At 36.6% G+C, this 11,275-nt stretch overlaps 1 pseudogene; it reads left to right on the top strand.

Moving 5' to 3' along the window:
• Positions 1-3,940: 3,940 nt before the first annotated feature.
• Positions 3,941-4,057, top strand: LOC128665263 (uncharacterized; annotated as a pseudogene).
• The last annotated feature ends 7,218 nt before the right edge of the window (positions 4,058-11,275 follow it).

Below are 11,275 nucleotides of genomic sequence, written 5' to 3'. Positions count from 1 at the left end.
AAAAAATATTTGTAAACATGAATTTAATGTCCCTTTAAAATAAATTAAGGTAATCATTCTAAAATGACAAATTTGAAGAAGCACAAGAATCCATCCATCTCCTGCCTCATAGACGACTATGCCACATCCTGCGTGGCTGAAGCTATTTCATGAATGAGAAAAAATGCCTTGAGATTGTGCTAAATCCATTACTATCTTGTAGGCAAGTTGTAATAAGGCCATATCCTTTATGCAGGTGTTCCTTAGGGAGTAATATTGACCAACCTTAAATAATTTCTGCTAGTAGTCAGTTATATTAAAAAATAAATACATAAATAAGTAAATAAATATATGAATAATATGCACTGGTATTTAAATACATGGGTATTAGTCCCGTACTATGTAGACCACATGCCATTTAATTAACCTAACCACAACTCAAGTCAAATTAACCTTATTATCTTAAGCAACATTAACCCTGAAAGCTACTAGCACAATTAACACTAAATGTGACTTCTATATTTGTAGAAAACCTCTCCCTTTCTAACTGCTTTGTCCCATTCCCTCTTAAACCTGCCAGTACAATACATTATAACAGCAACTTCCCCTCCCAAGAGCAATTAACCACTTCCTCTAGCCATGCCAATGGTCCCTTTACAGTAGATAACAGTAGATCCTTAGCACTGAGCAATACTGGCATTCCAGTGGATACATCTAATGATTAGAGCAGTCACTGCACATACAAGGGTTTGAAAGCGCTTTCATAACATTTGCACTCACAACTAAAGAGGACTGACTAACTCATTGGGACCGGACTTCCTGTGGGAGGAGTGTGTAATAGACGTACACGCTAGTGCTCTGTGAGAGAGAGCTGAATTTAAACATACCCCGCCACAAAATCTTCTATTGCCAGGAGTGAGAGCCCTGCCTGGGGAGAGCAAACAACTGAGAGCCGGAAGTCCCCTTATACTGATACCTGGCCGCTTGGTATCAGCCACAGACACACGCACAACACCAACAGTCACACCGGAGAAAGGCTGCAGTCGGATAACAGAATACCCCTAACAGACGCTATGAGCTCACTTACAGACCGCACCAAGAGCGAAATACAGCTTCGACTGTGGGTTGCGTGAGGCAGCCGACTATCCGACCCGCCCGGCAACAGACGGAAGGTGTCTTGCCTGGAGTCGTGCAAACGGTGGGATAGAGGAGAAGAACGAGCGCAAGGAAGCAGGACGGCAGGCGAGCAGTAGGTCAGGCAAGTATTGCCTCTGTATGCGTTTGTGATATAACGCTTATGTCTGTGTGCCTGCATAAGAACTTGGAACTGTTGTTGGTGAAAAGTATTGTTCTGGAAGGGGCTCGAAGATTGACGGGTCTAGAGTCTTGCTTGGAGGTGTAAGGGCTCACTTGGTGGCGGCGTAGCAGGAGAGCTAACAGTAACTGCTGATTAAAACATAAAGCCCTGAGGCGGTAAGCGATACCCAGCCTTGAAGTAGTGCATACAAAATATAGAGCATAAAGATAAACATCGGACAGAGTTGATTGACTGGAACATTATAAGCTGATCTATGAGAGTTTGCGGTCACATTTGGCAAGACAGGATAGATACCTGCTGAATTATAGGGGTTTAGATCAAAGCCTAGTAGTTGGGAGAACCTTACTGTGCCGTTCGGTAAACCCCTCTTGAGGAAGCTCGGATGTAATAAAGGTGCTGGAGGCAACGATAGTAAATTCTGCTATTATTCAGATAACAGGAGGACATTTGCTTTTTTTTCGGTAATGTGTGCCCCAAAGAGAAAAGGATTTTGAAAGAGGGGATTGGACGGAGAGCTGGTATAGTTTGACAAAATCTTGCCCTTCTTGGTTAAGTTATTAATACACGTAGGATGTGATGAAGGAGAACTGTGTCCTGAGCATTATTAAGCATCCCCATACTGTCAATTAGTTTTTGGAGACGTAAGAGATATTAACAGTCAAATCTCCAATGGTACACGTTGCCTGGAACGAGAGTAAATAACTAAAAAAGGGAAAGAGAAGAAAGAGTGGAAAAAAAAGAGAAAAAATTGGGACATTTATTGCACTGTTATTTGTTTTTCTCTCTTTTACAGAATACCCCACAATTGATTACAATAGATTACATTTGATTATAGGCTGAATTATATTGGAAGGAGAAGGTTTTGGATTATAGTACTAGTTAATGTGTATTTGGTGGGGTTAAGATATTTGACCATGCTGACAAAGTTTGTTGTTTAGATATTATGTGGCTAGCAGAAGGAGCTGTATAACATTGGTAGGTTATTAATCTTGGATATCGGGTATAGGGATACTGGGGAGAGGGAGAATAACTTGTGCTGACTGGACAGGAGATAGGATATTTAGAGAGATCGTCAGCCTGTATCGAATCTCTAGGAATACCCCAGGTTTTCATACTATATAATTTATAGGCACTAGTAGTTTCACCAGGACTGTTTAGAGGGAGTTCCCTCATTTGCAAAACTTTATTAAGATAGTTAATCACGCTAACAGAATTCATTGTTTAGATAATATGTTGTTAGTAGAAAGTGTTGTATAACATTGGAAGGTTACTAAATTTAAATATATGGTAAAGGGACACAGGGGAAAGAGAACAATTTGAGATGATTGGATAGGAGATAGGACATTTAGGGAGACCGTCAGTCTGTGTTGAATTTTTAGGAACACTTCATTTCCACATTACACAATTTATAGGCACTAGTAGCCTCACCAGGACTCCTTAGTGGGAGTTCCCTCACTTGCATTTTTGTTTAGTGCAGCTATAGCTGCAAGTGTACACAAAGCTCTATTAGTTAAAAGGTGCACCGGATCCATTTTGGTCTAGCAGAGAGTGGCTGACTTCACTCCTTCCTTTTTTTTTTTTTTGGCACGTTTTTCACATTCAATTATAAATTTTCACTTATAACACTACACTACCACACACTTCATGAAAAGGTATATCCCTAATCTCAAAGTTAGGTCTCCCGCAATGCCCCCCAAGAGAGACAAAAAGTCCAAAATAGCACCAGAGACAGGTCTAGAGGATAGTATGGACCCCCAATTATCAGGCACAGAGAAACAGATGACACTTAACCAAATTGCAGAAATGATTTTACCCCAATTCGAATCAGTCAAAAAGGAGATAGCTACCTATCCACAGAGATCAGATCTTTTTCAAATAGGATATTAGAAGTAGAAGAAAGAATTTCAGTAGTAGAGGATAGACAAAATATACAAGATACAAATTGGACTAACTATGAGAATAAAATAAAAATGATGCAATCCAAAATAGATGATCTGGAAGACAGGTCTCGTAGGAATAATATTTGCATAATTGGACTACCTGAGCTGAGTGAGTATCAAGATCTGGTATTATTCACTTCAGTTACTCTACCACAATTGTTAGGGATGCAGTTAGCAGAAAAAATTCATGTAGAGAGAGTGCATAGAACAGGATCAGTGAGGGAGTCCCAAGAAGGTAACCCGCGTCCAAGGATGGTGATAATTAAGTATTTCAATTTTCAACACAAGGTACAGATTATGAGGCATTATAGGAAAATTCAGGGGTTCAAGATAGGTATGAAACCGGTTTTTCTGTTTCAGGATTTCTCAATGGAGACTTCCTCAAAGAGAAAGGCAATGGCACCATATTGCTCAAGTTTAATTAAGGCAGGGATTCAGGCAAATATGAGGTATCCAGCCAAAATTGTAATTTTTTCAGAAGGGAATGTGACCGTATTAAATACAGCAACAGAAGCTAAAAAATATTGTACAGAAAAGGGTGTAGAGCTATGACACACTGAATATGATGTTCGTGTTTCTATATTATTATAGATTAATGATGATGTGGGATATGCTTGCTATTTATTTTGCCTGTAGAAAGGGGGGGAGTTTCCCTTTTTTTTTTTTTATGTCTGTCTTGATGGTTTTATATTGTGTGTTGCAGGTCTACCGCCAAGTGGCCTTGAACACCTGATCCCGTATGATCTCGGAAGTGGAGCAGGGCTGGGCCTGGTCAGTACCGGGATGGGCAACCGTCGGGGAACACCAGGTGCGGTAGGCATGTCTATTGTGCTAATGGATAGATTAAACCTACTCCCTGACAGAGAGGTAGGAAGTCAATTGTACTCGATAATGGTTTTTAACATATATATTAAAATTAAATGTTGAAGTGTGTGTCGTGGAATGTGGGAGGTGTCACCTCCCCTATTAAAAGAAAGAATGTGCTAAAAATGTTAAAGCGTCATACGCCAGATGTCATTTTTTTGCAAGAGTTGCATTTGAAAGCGGCAGAAATACAAAAGTTGCAAACTAATTGGATCACTGAAATCTTAGCAACTCCTTGTAATAGTAGGAAATGTGGAGTGGCCATAATGTTTAATAAGAATTTGACATATGTGATAAAGAGTCAAATGCTAGACCCGAGAGGGAGATTTATGTTTGTACAAGCCGAAATTAACAATCGATTGTGGACGTTCTGTAATATATATGGTCCAAATGAAATTGAGACAGAATTTTGTGAAATGATAAAAAATAAATCGGCAAATTATCTAGCACAAAACATAGTGATGGCTGGTGACTTTAATGCTACTATATGTCCTGGTATTGATAGGTTACGATCTGGAGCCATAAGGAAACATAATAGAGAGGCAAAGCTCCTACGAGAATTAGCAAAGACATTAAAATTAAGAGATATTTGGCACTTACAGCACCCAGATGAGCGCGCATTTTCGTGCAAATCTAAATCATTTAAAAAAATTTCATGGATAGATATGTTTTTGATAGATGAGAGATTATTGACCCTGGAAATAGAGACACATATTGAAGTAATAGTTATCTCGGATCATGCGATAATAAGTTTGAAGATTGAGGATGCAGCGATTAAAGGTAGAAGTAGGAATACGTTTAGCTTCCCTAAATATATGTTTTTAGACGAAAAGTTCCAGAATTTTCTATCGGAAAGATGGAAAGTGTATTACAGCCAGAACAGCCCGGATGTGAGTAGCCCAGAAGTACTCTGGGAAGCAGGAAAAGCTGTTTTGCAAGGTGAAATTAAAAATGATATGGTTAAAAGAAAGCAGAAGTTAAAAGAGAGGGAGATTCAATTAGCTAACCAACTTAAAAATTCATATAGGAGGTATGTGACTACCCCAAATATATTTTCTTGGAATAGTTATAAAATTGCTAAATCAGAGCGTGAGATATTTCTTAGAGAAAAATGGGCAAAGGAGGATATACGTATAAGAGCATTTTGTCAAGGATATCAGGGGATTGCCACAAAGCATCTGGCAAAGATAATAAATTACAGGAAAAAAAATAACGTAATACCACTTATCAAAGAAGGGAGCAAATCGCTTACCCAATCGATAGAGATCAGAGAGGCCTTCTATAGATACTACCAGAAATTATATTCGAGTGAGGAAAACGATAAGACGAGAATGTCTGATTTTTGGCAAAAGATTCGGGTCCCAACGATAGATAAACAGGAACTAGAGCAGATGAATTCCCCGATAACAGAGGAAGAAGTGAAAAGTATGATTGATAGAATTAATATTAATAAAGCTCCGGGGCCGGATGGACTCCCGGCAGAATTCTATAAAATTATCAAAAGTGACATCTCGGGAACATTAGTGGAACTTTATAACAGCTATTTTATACAAGGGAATCTAAATTCACTTTATTTTACTGACTCAACAGTGACATTAATTCATAAGAAAGGGAAAGCAGCAGATGAATTGGGATCATACCAACCAATTTCACTCCTGAATCAAGATTACAAAATATTAACAGCAATTATTGCAGACAGATTAAAGAAAGGGGTCGGTGAATTGATTCATAACGATCAATCCGGATTTATCCCGGGGAGAAACCCTGTTCTGAATATGCGGAGGGTGCTAGTTATTCTAGACCATTACTTTAACAAGATGCAGACATCAAATAAAAAATCGCAAGCAGATCTGGCTATGCTTATGATTGATGCAGAAAAAGCGTTTGATTCCATAATTTGGGATCACTTATTTACGACTCTTAAGAAATTCGGTTTTGAAGGTAATCTGGTTCAGTTAATTAAAAGGATTTATACCAGTCCACGGTCCCAATTGTTGGTAAACGGCAAACTATCTCAGTTTATAACCCTGCAAAGAGGGACTAGACAGGGTTGTCCCCTGTCGCCCTTACTTTTTGATCTAGCACTAGAACCTTTGGCCGTCCAACTTAGGCAAGAATTAAAGGGAATAGAATTCGGGGGACATAATGTTGTAATCTCTTTATATGCCGACGACATTATGTTATTCTTACAGCACACCAAAGATAGTATACCCAAATGTTTGGCAATTATTAATAATTTTACTACTTTCTCCAGATATAAAATTAACAAGGAAAAGTCAGAGCTGCTTTGGATCAATCAAACAAGAGCGAGTCTTTTACAACATGGTTTCACAGTAGTAAAATCGATAAATTATTTAGGTATTAAAATAAGTAAAAATCCTAATGAATGGTATAGTCTTAATTATGCTGAGTTTTTTGAAGATCTAGAGGAAAGATTAGGTAAGTGGAATATACAATACTTATTGCTTTCCGCGAAAATAGTGTTGATTAAAACGATAGCTTTCCCCCAGTTATTATTCTTAATGCAAAACCTACCATTATTGATCAATAAACGAGATGTTGCAAGGTACAATAGAGCTTGTGCACATTTTATATGAGCTAAGAAGAAAATTCGTATAGCAACCGAGAAACTTGTTCAAAGCAAAAGATATGCGAGTTTGGCTTTACCGGACATTGTAAGATACAATATAGTCGCCCTTATGAAATTCGGAATAGACTGGTTAACGGAAGCTAACCATGTGACTTATTATGATTTAGAATCCACACTGTTAAAACCCTTTGATCTTAAGGCAATCTTATATCATCCATTTAGGAGTTTGCCCAGCAATGTCAGTACTCTCTTAACTTTTGCCAATGTGGTTCGCGCATGGCAGAAATTTTGCGGATTAGTAGGCCAAGATTTCTATATATCAAGATATTTGCCGTTCAATGGTACCCCCTATTTTATACCTGGGATTAACAATAATTCGGCTTTTAAAATCTGGTGGCAGAAAGGGTTACGTTATTTTTCCGAGTTAGTCCAGGGTGAAGGGCAAGTCCTACAAACATTTGAAACATTGGCTGAACAATATCAGTTACCGACAAAAACTTTCTATTCTTATTTACAAGCTAGAAGTTACTTTTCTAAACTATTGCAAATTTATAGAATCGCGTGGGACCCAGCAATTGATGCAGGAGTGAAATTATACGCGGTCTGCAAAAGATCAATATCATGCTGGTATAAAGTCTTATTAAAGGGACAGTCTAGTATTAATTAAACTTTCATTATTCAGATAGGACTTTTAATTTTAATCAACTTTCCAATTTACTTTTATCATCAAATTTGCTTTTTTCTCTTGGTATTCTTAGTTTAAACTAAACATAGGTAGGCTCATATGCTAATTTCTAAGCCTTTGATGGCTGTCTATTATCACATGCTTTTTAAATCTATTTTCAACACAAAGAGACAGAAAGTACACGTGGGCCATATAGATAACACTGTGTTCAGGCACAGGAAGTTATTTAAGATCTAGCACAAAACAATGCTAAATGCAAGACAATAGATAATAAACAGTCACAGTCATGTGATCAGGGGGCTGGAAGAAGGTTCCTAGATACAAGGTAATCACAGAGGTAAAAAGTATATTAATATAACTGTGTTGGTTATGCAAAACTGGGGAATGGGTAATAAAGGATTATCTATCTTTTAAAACAATAACAATTCAATGGTAGACTGTCCTTTTAAATATATCAGGGAAAGAACATATTAACAAAAGGAAAATGTTTCTTACTAAATATATTAACCTTTTGCAAGATGAAGATATTGAAAGGAGCATTAAACTGGCAGATGCAGCCACGAGAGTAGTAAGCTTGAAAGAATCACAGTTTAAGCTTCTAAATAATTTTTATCTATCCCCAATGAGGATGAGCAAATGGGAGCAGAATGGGTATAAGGGGAATTGCTTCAAATGTCATAAAGAGAGAGCAGATTTGCAACATTGTATATGGGATTGCCCAAAAATCCGTCAATTCTGGATCTGGAGTAAAATCCAATTCTGGGTGAATAGGTTCCTTCGTGATGAGTGTGCTCTCCATTTAAGACATATCTTTCTTTTAAAAGAATACGGGCGATATAAAGGCGAGGGACAATTAATTAATATGGTTATCTTGGCAGCCCGGCATATGATATTTTTGAAATGGGGAGCTTTCGAGGCCCCGGCGGTAGGTGAGACCGTTAATATTATTAAGTTACAAATGATTATAGAAAGACTGCACCTAGTCGGGGGATCAAAAAAAGTTAACAGGCTCTTCTTTGATAAGTGGAAGAGGGTAATTCTAGCATGGCCCCAGTTGGCACAGATTCAATTTGTTACACCTCTGAAGAATAATGTTAATTTCATGTCGCTGGTTGCTGGGGAGGTTCTTCCAGCATATTGGCTCTAAAATCTCTCTGCCAGGGACAGGGAGGTGATTGACTATCAAGTGAGGCGGTAGATATTTGGTAATTATCTCGGTTCTCCTTTTTTTTTTTTTCGCCCCTCCCCCCCCACATGCCGAGTTGGCAGCTATAATGGATATATTTTGAACAGGAGTTGTATTTTTCAAGACCTGGTATAAGTATAGGAAGCTGTGTCTTCCCAAAATTGTTTGGAGTATATGATTTGTATTTCTAAATATGCTGATTTTGATGTTGTGATGTGTGAAGTTCTCAATAAAAACCTTAAACATTAAAAGAGGACTGACTAACATACACAGAAGGGAGTGGATCATAGAAAGGGAAAAATCAATTAAATAAGTAAAAAAAAAGACAAAATCTATTTTTGTAGTTCCCCATAAACAGTTTAATATTGCACATTGGGAAAAAATCTATTAAATGTAATTTCATTGTTTGTATTGACCACTTCTCATGTACTTAAAGGGACATTATACACTAGATTTTCTTGCATAAATGTTTTGTAGATGATCCATTTATATAGCCCATACAGTAAAAAATAAAATAAAAAAAATAAAGGATAGTTTTGCTTATTTTTAAATAACATTGCTCTGATATTCAGACTCTTAACCAAGTTTTAGGAGAATACTGACGTATACCTACTCCAGCTTGCTTCTATTTGTGTTAAGGGTATTTTCATATGCAAAGGAAGGGGGAGGGGGAGTGTCTGCTATTTCCACCTTGCAGTGGGTGTTCCAGTAACCTTTTAAACAGAGCTAAACTGGAAGCTTCTAAGTAAGTTTTTAAACAGTTTTATACTGGATTTTTATATCAGTATCTGTGCATCTTATTCTTTATACTAGTTTCTATTACATGCAGTTATATGAAAATTTGTGTATACTGTCCCTTTAATATCGGAAAATGTCAGTATTTTACATTGCACCCAGAGAAGCTGGATTGAGCTCTGTGGAATTCAGAAATCTGATGTACAGTGTTTGCTTGATATATGCAGGAGTTCATTTATATCTGTTTCTAATTGGCTGCAGCAAAGGAGAAAATGTAAAGAACACTAATTTTCAAGGGCTGTGTCCCTTAACTGCAAAATGAAGCATCCTTTGCTTACAAAATCTCAGATTAAAATGTGTTTAAACCATTTATTTTCTATGCAGATATTTTTTAAACATAATGATTAATTTCTGATGCATATATTTAAAAAAAATCTTTCTTTTTTTTTCCAGGAAACATTAAATAGCACTTGTTTTTGTGTAAAATTGTGCTTTGTCCCACTGTTCCTAGCGAAGCAAAAATACAAAATCTGCTAATTAGGTTTTCAAAATGCTGCAAATAACTTAAAGGGACATAATACTCATATGCTAAATCACTTGAAAGTGATGCATTATAACTGTAAAAAGCTGACAGGAAAATATCACCTGAGCATCTCTATGTAAAAAAGGAAGATATTTTACCTCACAATCTCCTCAGCTCAGCAGAGTAAGTTCTGTGTAAAAAGTTATACTTCACCTGCTCCCAGCTGCAGGTAAAAATAAAAAAAAAATGAAGAAATGAACAGCAGCCAATCAGCATCAGCAGTGCTGAGGTCATGAACTCTTACTGTGATCTCATGAGATTTGACTTATCTCTCATGAGATTTCATAGTAAGCTTCCTTTACCTGATTGGTGAAATAATATGAGAGTTCACGATGCTCATCCCCTAAGATGTCCCAGGACAGACACACTAAAATTCTGCTTAGAAGTCCTTTACAATGGGAGGTGGCTACTGAGGAACTTTTGAGGTAAAATATCTTTCTTTTTTACATAGAGATGTTCAGGAGATATTTTCTAGTCAGCTTTTTACAGCTATGCTGCATCACTTTCAAGTGTTTAAACATTTGGGTATTATGGCCCTTTAAAATAACAATCTGAGTCACAACATTTACAAGTTACAGAATCTGATTTTTGGCATCTCTATGGCTTTTCTTTTTTTTTTTTTTACACAAAATCGAAAGGTGTTTAATGCCATTTTAAGCTTCACCTTTTTAAGGCATTTCTTTAACAATTAAAATCAATAATAATAATTATAATAATTCTATAAAACCTTTACCTTGGCTCTCAAACAGAATTTTTTTTATCATAGGTAAAGGATTAACTTGGGGTTGCAATATGTAATGATTGACAAGCTTTATGAGAGCCTTAATCCTTGTGTAACAAAGACGCAAGACATTTAGCCTTTTTTTGGTCAAACAATAATACCTCCTAGAGGTAAATCCTTAGTGTAATTACTGAAATAAGGCAAAGCAATAGGGAGTTGTTAATTCCTAATTGAATAATTAGCACTTGTGTTTCCCACAAATGATTTAATACCGCTATGTGCAAGATCTGACAGCGAGCGCTTTGAATAAATGCTCATTTAGACAAAGAGTAAAAAAATACAAAGGATAAAAAGCTCAGATTAACATAAGCTTTTTAAGAGAACATCATAGCTTTACAGAAATTTAAAGATGAGGCTGTTCTGTTCTAAATTGTACCTCTAATTTTAATTAACAGCGCACCATACTTTTGAGGACGGAACAATGAAAATTATTTCATATGATCTTTATAGGCCACCTTTGTAGTTTCATAAAATTAAGCAGGTAAAATAGGTTTTGAATAAAATATAAAAATATTTAGGAACTGTAAAGGGATTTTAAGGAATGTCAAAGCTACTCACCAATTTTATAAGGTTATTTTAAAGGTCAGTATGTTTACTTTTATGCCATTTCTGAT

The sequence above is a fragment of the Bombina bombina genome, chromosome 6 (genome assembly GCF_027579735.1).
Source record: "Bombina bombina isolate aBomBom1 chromosome 6, aBomBom1.pri, whole genome shotgun sequence".
NCBI lineage: Eukaryota > Metazoa > Chordata > Amphibia > Anura > Bombinatoridae > Bombina > Bombina bombina.
This window is presented reverse-complemented; position numbering and strand designations above follow the sequence as displayed.